The sequence below is a fragment of the Silene latifolia genome, unplaced genomic scaffold (assembly GCF_048544455.1).
Source record: "Silene latifolia isolate original U9 population unplaced genomic scaffold, ASM4854445v1 scaffold_57, whole genome shotgun sequence".
Classification (NCBI taxonomy): Eukaryota; Viridiplantae; Streptophyta; class Magnoliopsida; order Caryophyllales; family Caryophyllaceae; genus Silene; species Silene latifolia.
In genome coordinates, this window is record NW_027413480.1 from 5,898,405 (window position 1) to 5,913,894 (window position 15,490).

Genomic DNA, 15,490 nt, shown 5'->3' on the forward strand with positions numbered 1-15,490 from the left:
AGATGGTGAAGGGCGCGAACGAAATTCCAATGGTGAGTGAGTTTCAAGATGTGTTTCCAGAGGAGATTCTGGGTTTACCTCCAAAGAAGGATGTGGATTTTGATATTGAACTTTAACCTGGGACTAGACCTATTTCTAAGGCACCTTACAGGATGGGGCCTAAGGAATTAGAGGAGTTGAAGAAGCAGTTGGAGGAGCTGCTAGAGAAGGGTTATGTGAGACCAAGTGTGTCGCCCTGGGGAACGCCAGTTTTATTTGTTAAGAAGAAGGATGGGAGTATGAGATTGTGTACAGATTACAGAGAGCTGAATAATGTGACGATTAAGAATAGATATCATTTGCCTAGAATTGATGATTTATTTGATCAGCTGAGTGGAGCTAGAGTATTCTCTAAAATTGACTTAAGGTCGGGATACCATCAATTGAGAGTTAAGGAGAAGGATGTACCTAAGACTGCTTTTAGGACGAGGTGTGGACATTACGAGTTTGTCGTTATGCTTTTTGGGTTGACTAATGCACCTGCAGTATTTATGGATTTGATGAATAGAGTGTTTAGTCCTTACCTTGATCAATTTGTAGTAGTCTTTATTGATGACATATTGGTGTACTCTAAGAATAAAGAGGAGCATGAGAAGCGTTTAAGAATTGTCTTACAGACCTTGAGGGAGAATGATTTATATGCTAAGTTGAGTAAATGTGAGTTTTGGCTGGATAAATTAGCATTTTTGGGACATGTAGTATCAAAGGAGGGAGTGTCGGTTGACCCAGGTAAAATAGAAGCAGTGTCTAAGTGGGAGAACCGAAAAACGTGGCGGATGTGCGAAGTTTTCTGGAATTGGTTGGCTACTACACGAGGTTTGTGAAGGATTTCTCTAAGTTAGCTAAGCCTTTGACTGCGTTGATGAGAACGGAGAATAGGTTTAAGTGGGATGAGAGTTGTGAAATGGCTTTTCTAACCTTGAATGAGCGTTTGACCACAGCACCTATATTAGCTTTACCAGAGGGGAGTGAGAATATTGACGTGTATACAGATGCTTCGAAAAATGGATTAGGATGTGTGTTAATGCAAAGAGGGAAAGTAATCGCTTATGCTTCAAGACAATTGAAACCCTATGAGAAGAATTATCCAACGCACGATCTAGAGCTAGGGGCGGTCGTGTTTGCTCTTAAGTTATGGAGGCATTATTTATATGAAGCTACTTTTAAAGTATGTTCTGATCATAAGAGCCTTAAGTAGATTTACACTTAGAAGGAGCTTAATATGAGACAAAGGAGGTGGATAGAATTGATTAGAGAATATGATATGGAGATAGTTTACCATGACGGAAAGGCTAATGTGGTAGCAGATGCTTTGAGTAGGAAGTCAGTTCATGCTTTGTGTTTAGCTATATCGCGGGTTAAGTTGCAAGATGAATTAATAGAAATTGGAGTTTGTGTGATAAGAAAAGGGGATTCAGTTGGGGATTTGACGGTTGAGCCAGAATTGTATGCTGAAATCCGAGAGAAGCAGAAAGGAGATCTGAAGTTGGAGAAGTGGTGTGCGGCCGTAGAGGAAGGCGTGCCTTCATGATTTGTTATAGGGGTATATGGTGGTTTGAGATTCGATGGAAGGTGGTGTGTACCGTATAATGAGGAATTGAAAAGAAAAATCTTGATTGTAGAACATTCTACGCCGTGTTGTGTGCATCCTGGAGGAGATAAGTTATATAAGGATTTTAAGAAGACGTTTTGGTGGCCTGGGATGAAAAAGGAGGTTGCTGAGTTTGTTTCTAGATGTTTGGTTTGCCAAAGGGTGAAAGGTGAGCATAAGAGACCACGGGGAAAAGTACAGTCTTTGGATGTGCCTAAATGGAAGTGGGAGAGTATTTCTATGGATTTTATTGTGGGTTTACCTCATACGCATAAGGGCATTAATATGATTTGGGTGGTAGTAGATCATTTTGTTGGAATATGTGTCCTCCGACAATAATGCGATCACAACTGTTGATCATGATGATCACATGTTTAAATCTCATTATAAAGAATACAATTGGAAAGTAATATTTACTGTCAACTGGTCCACACATATCGGTAATGATTGGCTGACTAGAGTTTGACATTACTGTCGTGCGACGGTGGTGATCAGTTGATCCCCTAGGTCATACCTAAAGGGCAACACTCTTAATTGATCAATTAATTGATCGTATAACGTTACGAGTCAATTAAATTATTTAAAAATTGACGGACGATTTTGGAAGTAATATTTACGTGTCTCATTGAAATTTGATTAAATGAGATACGGTCTAAGTAATCGAATTGTTTCATTACTCTGATGAGATTATTGTTTAAGGAAACAATTAAATTGAATGAATTATTATAAATACAAGTTATTGTGATTTATAATTGGTAAAATATTGTGGTACAAGTAATTATGAATTACTAGGTCGATTTTTGTATATGACGTATTTTTATTAATACGTTGATTTTTAATATGTTAAAAGTACATAACAAATTTATGTAACATATGACATGTGACATAAGACAAATTGACATTTTGACAAAGATAATATGGACTCCATATTATCTATGTATGCCGAAATTAAGAGGAGAATTAAGCTAATATTGTGTTGATTATATTAGTGGAGAACATGATCATTACCTAAAGACTAGCCATGCAAAACCTATTTGTCATTGTGAAGAACAACTAGTGCATGCATTGGCTCCCTCTTCTCCCTCTTCCACCCGGTTTTACACAAAGAAAAGCAAAGGGTTTTTGCCTTATATTTTTAATATACAATACGTAACATAATTGTTGTTGGGCATTATTCATTCATTCAAAAATATTTTAAAGAGATAAAATATTTCTCCTTCCTTCCTCTCCTTCTCCTAACCGGTTTTAGGAGACCAAAACCAAATATTTTGGGTCAATTTTATCACTAAATTAATATTGTTCTAGTATACATAATATTAATTTTATTAAGAGTGTGCCTTGGGTATTATACTTTTGGAGAGATCCTATACTTGGATCTTAGTTCTTCCATTGAGGAAAGCACAAGAACAAGAGAGAAGGAGATCTCTCTTGTGCCCAAATAAACCAATATTCCAATGTAAGATAAAGATTTCTTCTTTATATTGATTATAGTTTGCATGCATATGATCACCATTTAATTTTATGACAAATTAACATAAAACATATATGAATATGTTAAGTATATAAATCTACTTTTCCTTCAATTGGTATCAGAGCCATGGTTGTTTGCATGCAAATCGGTTAAAAGTTTTTCCGAGTTATACGATTAACATATAAAACTTGTTTAACTTGTGTTATTATGATATATCACGAAAATCATTATGCATGTTAAAATATCTGGTCCTAAAATGTTTTTAGGATATTTTGGTTAATTTATGGATTTTTATTGTTCATATTATATAATAATGGCATTAAAATATGATTTTATGAATAAAATGTCATTTTCGGACTAAAATTAGCTAAACTTCGAATTTTCCAGTGATTTTTGGATATGTTGTCGCATATATTATTTTGAGATGACTTGTAATTTTTCATAATTTTTGGACTTCTTATTCTCGAAAAATGGATTTTTCATTATTAAAATCGGATTTAGATGAAAAATAGGTTAATATGAGATACATTTCGAATCTGGTCATAGAAATTTAGTATGTTATCACATGCTATTTTACAAGATGTGTGTAAAATAATAGGCTATATTGATATCTTTTTGCATGATTTATGATTTTTTGAAGAAAAATAGCATAAATAGTGACTTAATTAGTGAAATATTTATAAAACATACTCTATGACTAAGGAAAAACATCACATGTTGCTTTTTATTATCTTTTTCAGATCTAAAATTGAAAAGTTTATGAATATAATTTCTCATGTTTTTATGATTATTTTGTTAAAACCGATGAACCGCAACATTGTTTTTCCAGATAAATTTCGAACTTTTTAACCTACGTTTTTGAATATTATGAGTGTCATGGTATTTTTCCAGAATGTTCGTGAGTTTAAATTTCAAATTTCAAATTTATTTGAAATTTTGTGATTTATTTGAAGTTTATAGCTTATTTTTGGTAATTTTAAGTCCATTAATGAACAAATTTTAGAAATATGAGTTAATTATGGTCAAATAATTAGTGACGACTAAATTTTGAGTCCTAAAAGGTTAGGGTAATTAACTTATGCATAAATATGAATTTATGTAATTTTTGTGATTATAAAATGGTGAATCACGCAAATCCGTAAAAACCGAGTAATATACGATATTGGCTACTTAAAGGCGATTTAGGATAAAAATGGGCATGTTCATACATATTATAATGCTGCATTTTCTTTATGATTGTCATAATTTTATTTTATGTAATTTATGAATTATGTAATTTTACTTAGTATGGCCTTAGTTTTTAATTAGTATTACCCGAAATGTATGGGAATATCGATTCGGTTGTAATTTATTGTGATCTCGTATCACCGTTTTGTAATTTAATAGATTTATTTTATTTTAGTTACAAATGTATAATAGGAAATTATGTAATTTGTTATGTAATTTTATTTATTTCGAAGTTCCCAAAGACGGATTTCTTCAAGATGGCGATACATGAAGACGGTGTTACCTCGAGATGCGTGCCACAACCGAAGTTCAAGGGACCAATGGAGTTGGTTTCCGAATATGTAATAGTTAATTAGATTTTCTATTTTAGGAAGGCCATACTAGGATTTATTTATTTTTATTTTTTATGTTTTGCATTTTATTTATATGTCGCATGCATCGCTAAATCGCCATAACTATAACATGCATCATCTTTCATCGAGTTTATCGACCGTGTCAATTAGAATTATCGTAGTTCACCGCTTTAGTTCACTTAAAACGCGATAGATAATAAATTGACATGACCTCTCGCTAAAAATAAATAATTGAGACATAGCCTTACCAAATAGTAGAAACCATGAAAACCTATTTCGCGAGGGAGTGCACTCGGCCATCCCGGGGTACAAACCTTGTTACGTAGGGGAAGTGGGTGATAAATGTCTATCCACCGAATTCGTGTTGATGAGGGTTTCATAGGCCATCCCTTGCCCAAATTAATGTGAATTTGGATCATGGACACATTTATTCGAAATTTGGATTGACCTCAACGGAATTATTCGTGACCGTAGTCGCATGTGTTCCGGGCTATAGATAAACATTAGAGTAAATTTATCGACCAAGAGTTCTAAAAGTAGAATCGATTAAGCGTTAATCCACCGAGTTATATTGATAAGGGTTTCATCGGCTATCCCGTGCCTAAGTTGATATGAATTTGGGTCTTGGAATCATTTATCTAGTTGGGTAGAGGTCACTAGAAAAATGCAATAAAACTTGTTTAAATTAGTTTTCACGAGTATTATTATTAAAACGACATTTGTTTTACTCCTTCTATTTTGTTTTGTAGACCACTTCTTTTCTCATAACAAATGGCAACACCAACCCTTAACGCCACGCCTCTCGCTAATTCATCATGGCTCCGATCCTTCATGGATCGATGTAAACTTGAAAAGAATGGGTCAAATTTCTCCGATTGGGATGCCCAACTCAAATTAGCCTCCCAAGGTGACGACAAGCTTCGTTACTCGTCACCTAACCGAGGCCTCTCCACCCGAACCTAATACTAGGTCGACCGCCGCTACTAGGGAAGCATATGAGGCTTAGCATAAGGAGTCTGCGCAATGAAAAACGTGTTGATATTTGCGATGGAGGCGGATCTCCAAAGGAGAGCCTTTAAAATGGGCACCGCTAATGAGATTTACTCCAAGCTTGTGACAATGTTTTCACAAACTCCGCGGATCGTCCAATATGAGGCGGCCGCGGCATTCTTTGATCTCGACTTCAAAGAGGGCCAAAAGGTTAGCCCTCATGTGCTTAAACTTATGGAGCTAGTCGAGACCTTGAAGATTCAAAAGGTTGAAATCCCCAAAGAACTCATTGTAGATAGGATTCTACACTCCTTATCCAAAGTCAAAGCGTATGTTCAATTCCGGGTGAATTTTAACATGCAAGACAAGGATGTGTCTCTTGAAGAATTGCACAAGTTACTTGTGCAAGCCGAGAGGGACATGGGGTTAAATGTGAACCCACCTAAGGATGTGCTTAACATAAGCACTAAGAGCAAGGGGAAGTTCAAGAAGAATGGGAGGAAGGGTAAGAAACAAGCTCCCACTTTCACCAAAGCTAAGACTAATGAAGTTAGCACTTCAAAAATCAAGAAGGGTCCTCTTGATAAATGCCATTATTGTAATGGTGTTGGACTTTGGAAAAGAAATTGTTCCAAATACCTTGGTGATATTAAGGCTGGAAAGATCATTCCAGTAGGTAAATGACTATCCTTTCTTTTATGTTTCTATTTCAACTATGGTATTGTGATACAAAGTTGTGATAATGTATATCCTCTTTTATTGTAAATAGGGCCTCCACCAAGCAAAGACAAGGAAAAAGAAAAGCAAGCTTAAGAAACCATCAAGAAGCTAGGAATAGCTTTCATGGAGCTTTGCTTTTTATTGTCTTATTTTAATCATGTTTTGGATTCTAGAACCTTTAAGTTTCCGTGTTCGACATGGAAAGGTATTTTGGATAATTGGTTGTATTTTGGATAATGGTGGCTTGGTTTGCAACCCAAGTCACCCGTTTTATCATTTTATCCTTTGTTCTAAAATTCGTATTTAAATGCTTGCTCTTAGAAACATATGATTATTCACTTAAAGTGATCTAATTGACAAATATAATGACGGGATTCATTATATGTCCACATGCTTAAGGCTTGTGCATGATCATTTACAAAGTGACTTTGAGTCTATGAACTCTTTTAAAGGAATGTCAATCACCAAGTACACTTACGAAATCTAAAACTATTAGTCAACCTATGAGATAGTTCTCCTTATACTTCAAATTCATTATTTGTGTCTCATATGCTACCTTTGAATCTATAGTGTATTTATTCTAAAGATAGAGTGGGAGAAAAATGAGAAAACAACAAACGAGGCAAGATAAATTTGTGTACTTGTGTAAATGAGATCTACGCAAGGTAGAATGATTTGAATGTAGGTATATCTATTTATATAGTATACCCAATAGATGAGATATATGGTCTCAAGTAAGTTCTATATGACTAAAGAGACCAAGTGAAGTAATCATAAGAGTATGTTCTCAAGATAACTACACGAGGAGACCAAAAGAAAGTTTTGGAACAAGAATGACTAATGTAAAGTCTTAATTGACTAGTTTATGATAAAATTTTGACTAATAGTTTCAAACTTTACTTAAGAGCCTAAATGAATCAAAGTAACATACTAGAAATAAACGAGTTGCAAGGATTGATATACCGATATCTTCAATAGCTAAGTTTTTTACCACGCAAAAGTCATTACTTAAAACATTATGAAAATGAATTGGTTAAACCTCCTTCTGAAAGGGATATTTTGAAGGACGTGTATTAAATATTATTTATATTTAAACAATAACATTACTACGTATCATTATGACATGAACGAATTAGAGATTAAAATCTCTTTCCATAAGGTTAAGATGAGACCTCTTCAAAATAGGTATTTTGAATGGATATGATGGGAACATATATGGTTTTATCTTAATAACTTGGCAATGCAATTTATATTTCAATTCTTGAAATGTTTCAATTAAGAAGTAAATTTCGAAAAATGTGAAATTGAGTGGGAGTTTGAAATTCTCATGTGAAGACATGGAATTTAGTGGGAGCAATCATCTTGTAAAAGTTTATAACTCATCGCTCATTGAAGAATGACGAGCTAATACCTTCCTTCACAGAGGAAGATTTGAGTTTTCAATTCTGGATAAAAATGGACCATGATGAATCCAACTACATCATGAGATGTTGGATAAGTATTGTAAGATACACATCGAATCAACGAGATACGTAGGTTATTCATTTAAATGAAGATGGAATTGCCATTAGCAGTCATGGTCGTTCCTTGAACCTAAATATAGTTGATAACATGATTAAAAGTTACTAATGTTTCCGCCATTACAATAATCATGCACATGTCCAATTATGAATCATATGCATAAGAGCATGATGAATCATTGGTAAGCCATAGTAGAAACGTCATGAATTCTCGAGAAGAATTCGATGAGCGATTTCGGTGTTTGACAGAATACTCTGTTATGTGTCAAGAGGTCACACATATTATAGAAAATCCGAACACACGTAAAGATTTATGAAAATCCTAAACTTTACAAGCTAAAAGGAGAAATAAGAAGTTTGGAAAGATACTTAGTTGAATAAGAAGTTGCTCAAAACTAATCTTTCCTAATATGCTAGGACTTGTGAGAAGTGCTAGACTAATCATCTTGACAAATTGTTGCAAGACTCTACAAAACATATACCTAGTGCATTGTGTGTGGATGGAGCACTTGATCAGTACAAGTTATATCATTCACCACAAATTCGTTCGTTATGTGATAATCGATAAGGAAGTTCTTTCAAGATAAAGAACCGAAACCAAGGTCGGAACCTTGATGTGTACTTGGTAAGGTTCATGCTATGAGTGATAACATGAATGTAAAGGATAATACGATTCAGAAGTTTGAACACATGGACACGTAACATGTTAAACTTCTATTGAAATCAACAAGTGTTTACACACTTACGATATGCATCACAAGGTTGTAATCTTGTATTGACTACCCGAGTGTGATGTCGACATTTGTCGTTTGAGTTATTATTAACTCACCATATACTTTGTTACATCCAAACGGGTTGTGGAGACAATTGAACCCCGTTAAAGTGAACATGGATTAGCATTGTATTTGCCCATAGTCACTTGTATGAGGTGACGTCTCGAAGTGACTAGAGTGTGATGCGATTGATGACAAGTTCAAGTGCCATAGAATCATGTGCGATGACTAGTCGATCACATAGGCAGACTGTTAGGAACTTTTTGTCGGGCCTAATGACCGCTTATAGAGTTCTGGCAAATTTATGTAGCCTGGTCGTGGCGAGAGCTGCTATAGTATTCAAATGAGTCGATTCTTTTGACTAAAGACTTTTCGCCTAAGATGGCACAGTTTCAGATTAACTTTGATTTGTGTTACTACGACCTTTGTAAATGGGGTCAAATGGGCATATTTTGGGTTATGATGGCTGTGGCTAGTTGAAGGGAATGAGTGCGATAGGAATTGTCCACCCCTAGTCAGGGTTATAACAATATCTCAGGGCCACTCGAGGAGTAATGAACTGGAAATGCGTGACCACGCTCGGAATGTATCCATGGTGGATAAATTCGTTCATCTGCTAGGTAAGCATTACGAACCCACTCAGTTCATTGATACCACTATTTTAGAGGTTCTAGGTATAAGGTATCAAACTGAAATGTTCTTTGATGGTTTGGGTCTCGGGAAGCTATTTTATGCCCATGAGGAGACCTACCTTACCCTTACCCTCAAGTTTTTGTGTAGTCTTCGCATTGTCATAAATACTCGGAGAACTGTTTGTTTGGAGTTCCGACTATGCAATCAAGACCATAGGTTAACCCTTGACCAATTTGCAAATGTCTTTGGTCTTGATGTGCCAAGCAAAAACACCGACAAGCCCTCCGACTTCAATGTTAACAACATTTGGAGAGCCATCTCCGGGAGGGACCTCTTTCACTTGAAACAATGCTATAGCTTTGCAATTCAACATCCGGTGGTTCGGATCACCGAGCGCTTCATAGCCGGCACTATCAATGGGAGATTTGAACTAGATAGGTGCACTCTCCTTGACTTGACTTTCTTAGAGTCTTATTTGAATGTTCAAGGGACAAGGCCTTACAATTTTTAAACGCCCCTTGAGATGCTTACAAGGTTCTTTGATTATGCACAATGGAACTCTAACATTAAGACCTTTGTGATGGGAGGCCTAGTCACAATGTTAGCCAATGACCTTTGCCCCGGATTTTAATGCTCTTAAGGCTTTGGATGAAAGAATTGGTGGTGCTGATGTAACTGGAGCTGAGGTGAGACCACTGTGTCAAGTTACTCAGGACTGTGATCTCCATGAGTTGAAAGGTACTGGTTCTTTTTTTACATGGACAAATAAGCATGAGGTGACTGGGAAAGTCTACAGTAGACTTGATAGGGTCTTTGTTAATTAATATTGGGTGCTTAGGTTTCCTGAGAGCTATGCTCACTTCCTGCCTGAGGGCTCTTTTGATCATTGCCCTTGCCTTATCAGATTTGAAGACATTATTATGACTAGAAGGCCTGCTTTTAAATATTACAATATCTGGTGTAAAGCTAATGAATTTGAAGAAGTGGTTCAGAATGGTTGGAATACTGAAGTTCATGGCACTCCTATGTTTCAAGTTGTCCAAAAACTGAAATGGTTAAAGCAGGGGGTAAAGAGGCTGAATAAGGATCAATTTAGTGACATTGAAAAGCTTACTAATGTCACTGAATTGGCTCTATTTAACTTCCAGAAGATGTTGAGAATTGATCCTCTGAATGTGGAGCTCTGTCAGGCAGAAAAAGACCGTGCAACTGAATTGGAGTGGCTTCAAAAGGCTAGGGATGATTATCTTCGACAAAAAGCTAAGACTGCATGGATACAAAGTGGTGATGAGAACACTGCTTTTTTCCATGCTAGCATTAAAAGGAGGAGATAAAAAAACAAGGTGTATCAGGTTAAGGATATGCTGAATAACCTGTGTACTACCTATGACGATATCAAAGCTGCTTTTGAGGGTTATTATATCTCTTTATTGGGCACTGCTCAACCAGTTAACCCAGTGAAGTAGAATGTGATCAAATATGGGAAGTGCTTAACTGATATCTACTCTGCCATTTTGTTAGCTCCTGTGACTGCAGATGAGATTAAAGAGTCCATATTTTCTATTCCTGGGAATAAGGCTCCTAATCCTGATGGATATAGCAGCCAATTCTTCAAGGATTGCTGGCATATTGTTGGACCTGAGGTATGTAGGGCTATTCAAATTGTCTTTGAGTCTGGTCAACTGTTGAAGCAGTATAACAATACCATTCTTACTTTGGTCCCTAAAGTAGATGTCCCTGAGTCTGTGTTGCAATTTAGACCCATTGCTTGTTGTAACACAGTTTATAAATGCCTGGCTAAAGTGATATGTGTTAGACTGGGTAAGATCTTGCCTGATATAGTGAGTCCTTCACAAAGTGCTTTCATAAAAGGAAGGGATATTGTTGGCAACATTATGATCTGTCAAGACCTTATCAGATTATACAGGAGGAAATCTTGTTCACCTAGGATTTTGATGAAATTGGATTTGCAAAAGGCGTATGATTCTGTTGAATGGTCTTTTGTGGAGGTTGTTTTGAGGGCTTTGTGGTTCCCTGAGCACATGGTGTGTCTCATTATGCAATGTGTTACTACACCTTCCTATTCTATTGCCCTAAATGGTGAAGTTTTCGGGTTTTTTAAAGGCAATAGGGGTTTGAGGCAGGGGAACCCCTTATCCCCTTTGCAATTCAGTCTTTGTCTTGATTATCTTAGCAGACTGCTAAAGGTGACTCAGAAGCATCCCCTCTTTAGGTTTCACCCCCTGTGTAAGAGAGTGGCCCTGTCCCACCTTTGTTTTGTTGATGACTTGGTCCTGTTTTGCAAGGGAGATAGCATCTCAATTGATCTTATTCTCAAAGCTTTTGATTGCTTCTCTAAAGCTTCTCGATTGAAAATGAATAATGGCAAATTGAATTTTTATTGTAATGGGATGAATAGTTCTTTGATTGATGAAGTGCAGAGAAGAAGTGGGATAAAACAAGGGACTATTCCTTTTAAATATTTAGGGGTGAGTGTCTCTTCCAAGAAGTTGTCTGTATTGGAATGCAATTGCTTAGTGGATAAAATTGTGGATAAAGTTAGACACATGGGGACTAGACACCTTTCATATGCAGGGAGGCTTGTGTTGGTCAAAGCTGTGTTTAGTACCCTCCATAATTATTGGGCAAGGATTTTAATTCTACCTCAAATAATTATCAAAAATATTGAAGCTGTGTGTAGAGAATTTTTATGGCAGGGCAAGGAGGCTAAAACTAGCCCTGCACTGGTGGCTTGGGAGTAGATTTGCATACCAAAAAAGTATGGAGGCCTTGGTTTAAAGCACTTACATCTGGGGAACATGTCATCTATTGCTAAATATGTGTGGTGGATTGAGAGTAAAGGTGACCACTTGTGGGTCAAATGGGTACGTGCCATTTACATCAAAGCTTGTGAATGGAAGTATTATAAACCTACTCTCAATTCTAGCTGGTCATAGAGGAAGTTATGTCAAGTTAAGGAGAGATTTATGCCTTTGTTACAGTCTGGTACTGGTTTACAGGGAGGGTATGCTGTCAGCCAGGGTTATTGCTGGTTGCAGCCTGAGTATGAGCAGTTGGTTTGGGCTCCAGGGATTATGAATAATTGGCTTGTGCCCAAACATGGGTTCATAAGTTGGTTAGCTGGGCATCATCGCTTTCTGACTCAAGATAGGCTTATTAGAATGAACATAATTCAAACTAATACCTGTTATTTGTGTGGCCAAGGACCTGAAGAGCACTCCCATCTGTTTTTCAGGTGTGTTTATAGCAGCAAATGCAGGGAGTTGGTTTCTGCTTGGTGCAATGAGCAGCTGCCTCATCATGATTGGTGTGATTAGTAGACAAATCGAAGATTCAGATATCTAACAAAGAAAAAGATTATGGGAATGATTTTGGCTGCAATAATATACCATATTTGGGCAGCACGAAACACTAGTAGAATGGACAGGTTTTTGAGTAGGCCTGACTGTTTACTAAAGCGGATTAAATCAGATGTAAGAAGTAGAATTAAAAGTTGTAGCTTAAAGTGTTCTAGTAGAGGAGTAGCAACTTGGATAGATCATATTTTGGTCTCATAAAGGAATAGCTAATTTGTAGTTGTTCCTTAACTTTGTAAGGTTGGCGTATGATTTTAATGAAAAGCTTACATTTTCCCAAAAAAAAATATAAGCACCCTCACTACAAATGGGGTAACTTTGAAAATGTTCAAAAGAAAATGCAAAAAGTTGAAAGTTGTCAAGTATTGAAATGCCAAACCTCAAAGAAATGGCAAAAAGAAATGTTCCCAAAATGTCAAATGCCACAAGAAATTGGGGGGAATAACAACAACAAAAGCAAACTCCCATATGAAACTCAAAATACAAATGATCCCTTTTATCCATCAAATCCATTTTTGTGCATGGTAGAGAGGGGACGACCCTTCTTCTTGTCTAGGCAAGAGTGGGAATTCCGCGATCCTCCAGTGTTTCTAACACCATAGGGAGTCTACTCTTGACGAAAGCATTTAACAATTGAGGACAAAGGTACCCTAGCTTGACACAACTTGGAGGTGATTTATTGGTATCCTTCTAGGCTTAGTAGTTTGAAGAAACCGTATCTATGAAGGAGTGTATACCCTTAGATTGCTTCTCTTGTAGATAATTTCCGCCACTTGGATGAGGAAAGTGGTTATTCATTTTTGTAGATGCATACATTACTTGTTTTATGTGCTTTAATGCTTGGATGTATCGCCATTTTGGCAAGCCCCACCTTGCCTTGCAAGAAGGCACCCTACCTCATGGATGTCTTGTTATGAGTTGAAGGGGCTGAGTGAGACCCGCTAATTGTCTCACATGGGTTATATTATTAGGATAGTTTAAATAAAGGTCTAGTTCTAGTCACCTCTTTACTTGGGACGAGTAAAGGTTCGGTTTGGTGATGTTTGATGTGAATCTTATTTACGTACATTTAGTCCCCTAATTAAGCCTATTTTGCATACTATTATAACATTCCATGGCAATTTTATCCGTCAAATGCTTTCTATTTTGCTTTCCTAGTGTATTTTATATGTCTTATAGGAAAGGAGATAATGAGGCGGAATTCCCGTCTCTCGTGCACATTTGGAAGGTTGATGACGAGCTTAGATGGACTAGTATGAAGAGGAGGCAAGAAGGACGACAAAGCAAGAATAAGGAGTGTGCAAAGACTAAAGGCCGTGAAGCAAGGATCACACTGTGCAAAAATCCGAGCGGCTTAGGCACAAAATGAGCGGATCCCCCCCTCACAATCTGAGCGTCTCCTCTCCTGGTGCAAGCAGATCGTGGCAGCACTAGCGTGATATGCTCATCTCCTCGCAAGACTTGCATTTCCCCACTTTAAAACTTACCATTGTTATTTACTAATCTATCATTACTTAACCTAATGATGTACTACTATATATACCCCATTTGTAATAATCAAAGAGAGTCCAATTAGACACCAAGAAGTTTACTTAGATTAGATTAGGTTCTCTTAGATTAGATTAAGCCATCATTAGGCGTAGATTAGAATAGATTACTCTTTAATCTTTCCACAAATCACCCATTAATCTTTCGTTAATTATTGTTCAAGTTTATTATTGAGTAATTCAAGTTAATTATTGGGTAATTGAAGATTATTGGGTTATTATTGGAGAATTGACAACTCTTCATCAATCAATCAAGTTTTCTTCTATTATTCTTTGCTTATTATTTGGAATCATCTTCATAGGTATAATTCTCTTTACCCTTGTTTAATTACTGTTAATCTCTTTCATTTGTTCATCATGTTTTGCTTTGTTAATATGATTGACAACCTTATTAGAATGTTAAACTTTATAATGAGTGGGTAGTTTCCTTAGCTAGGATTGATGGGGAATTAGGGGAAACAAACATGGGGATTGATCTATGCTTAATCTAATATGTTTTCATAATTAATTTGCGCTTGTTGTGATTAAAACTCATGCACATGTTATGTTTGATGAAATGTGAGCCAATGAATCCTTGCATTTTTTACCCATCACCCATATTTTCAATGAGACTTGTAAGCTTATACACCAACTCGAGTCTCATTAAACCATGTATATAGTTGGATAGGTAGGATTAAGTCGACATGTAGGTGGTGTACAATTTAATCGATTCGGCTCCGGGACCCAAACCTTCTAAGGGATTGTAAGCTTATACACCAACTCGATCCCATCACAATAATAAATGCTTGCATATAATTGAGAACATGTTTGTATGATCAACTCCCATGAATCCCCTATGAACCCATGATATCCTAGCACTTTTAGTCATTTGTTTACATCCTTCCTTTTATTGCTTGTTCTACTTTATCGCTTGCATTAGTTTAGACTCACCAACTACAAACCCAAATCAATTGTGACACTAGCATAAATTGAGATAGATATATAGACTTAGAACCCAAAGCCCACCATCCCATGGATCGACCTCGACTTAACCACTTACTAGTTGTTTGTTAAGAATATAAATGTGTTTGATGGAGTGAACAATGACTCGCTTCTACCATCAATTATGTGGATAGTTATAAATAAATAATAAGATGAATAAATATTAAGTGGAATAAACAAATACTAAGTTGTAGTCGTAAAATAAAATAAGTAAAATAAAATAAGCAAATAAGACGGGGTGGGGACCACGGGTTGTTACCGTGTGGGT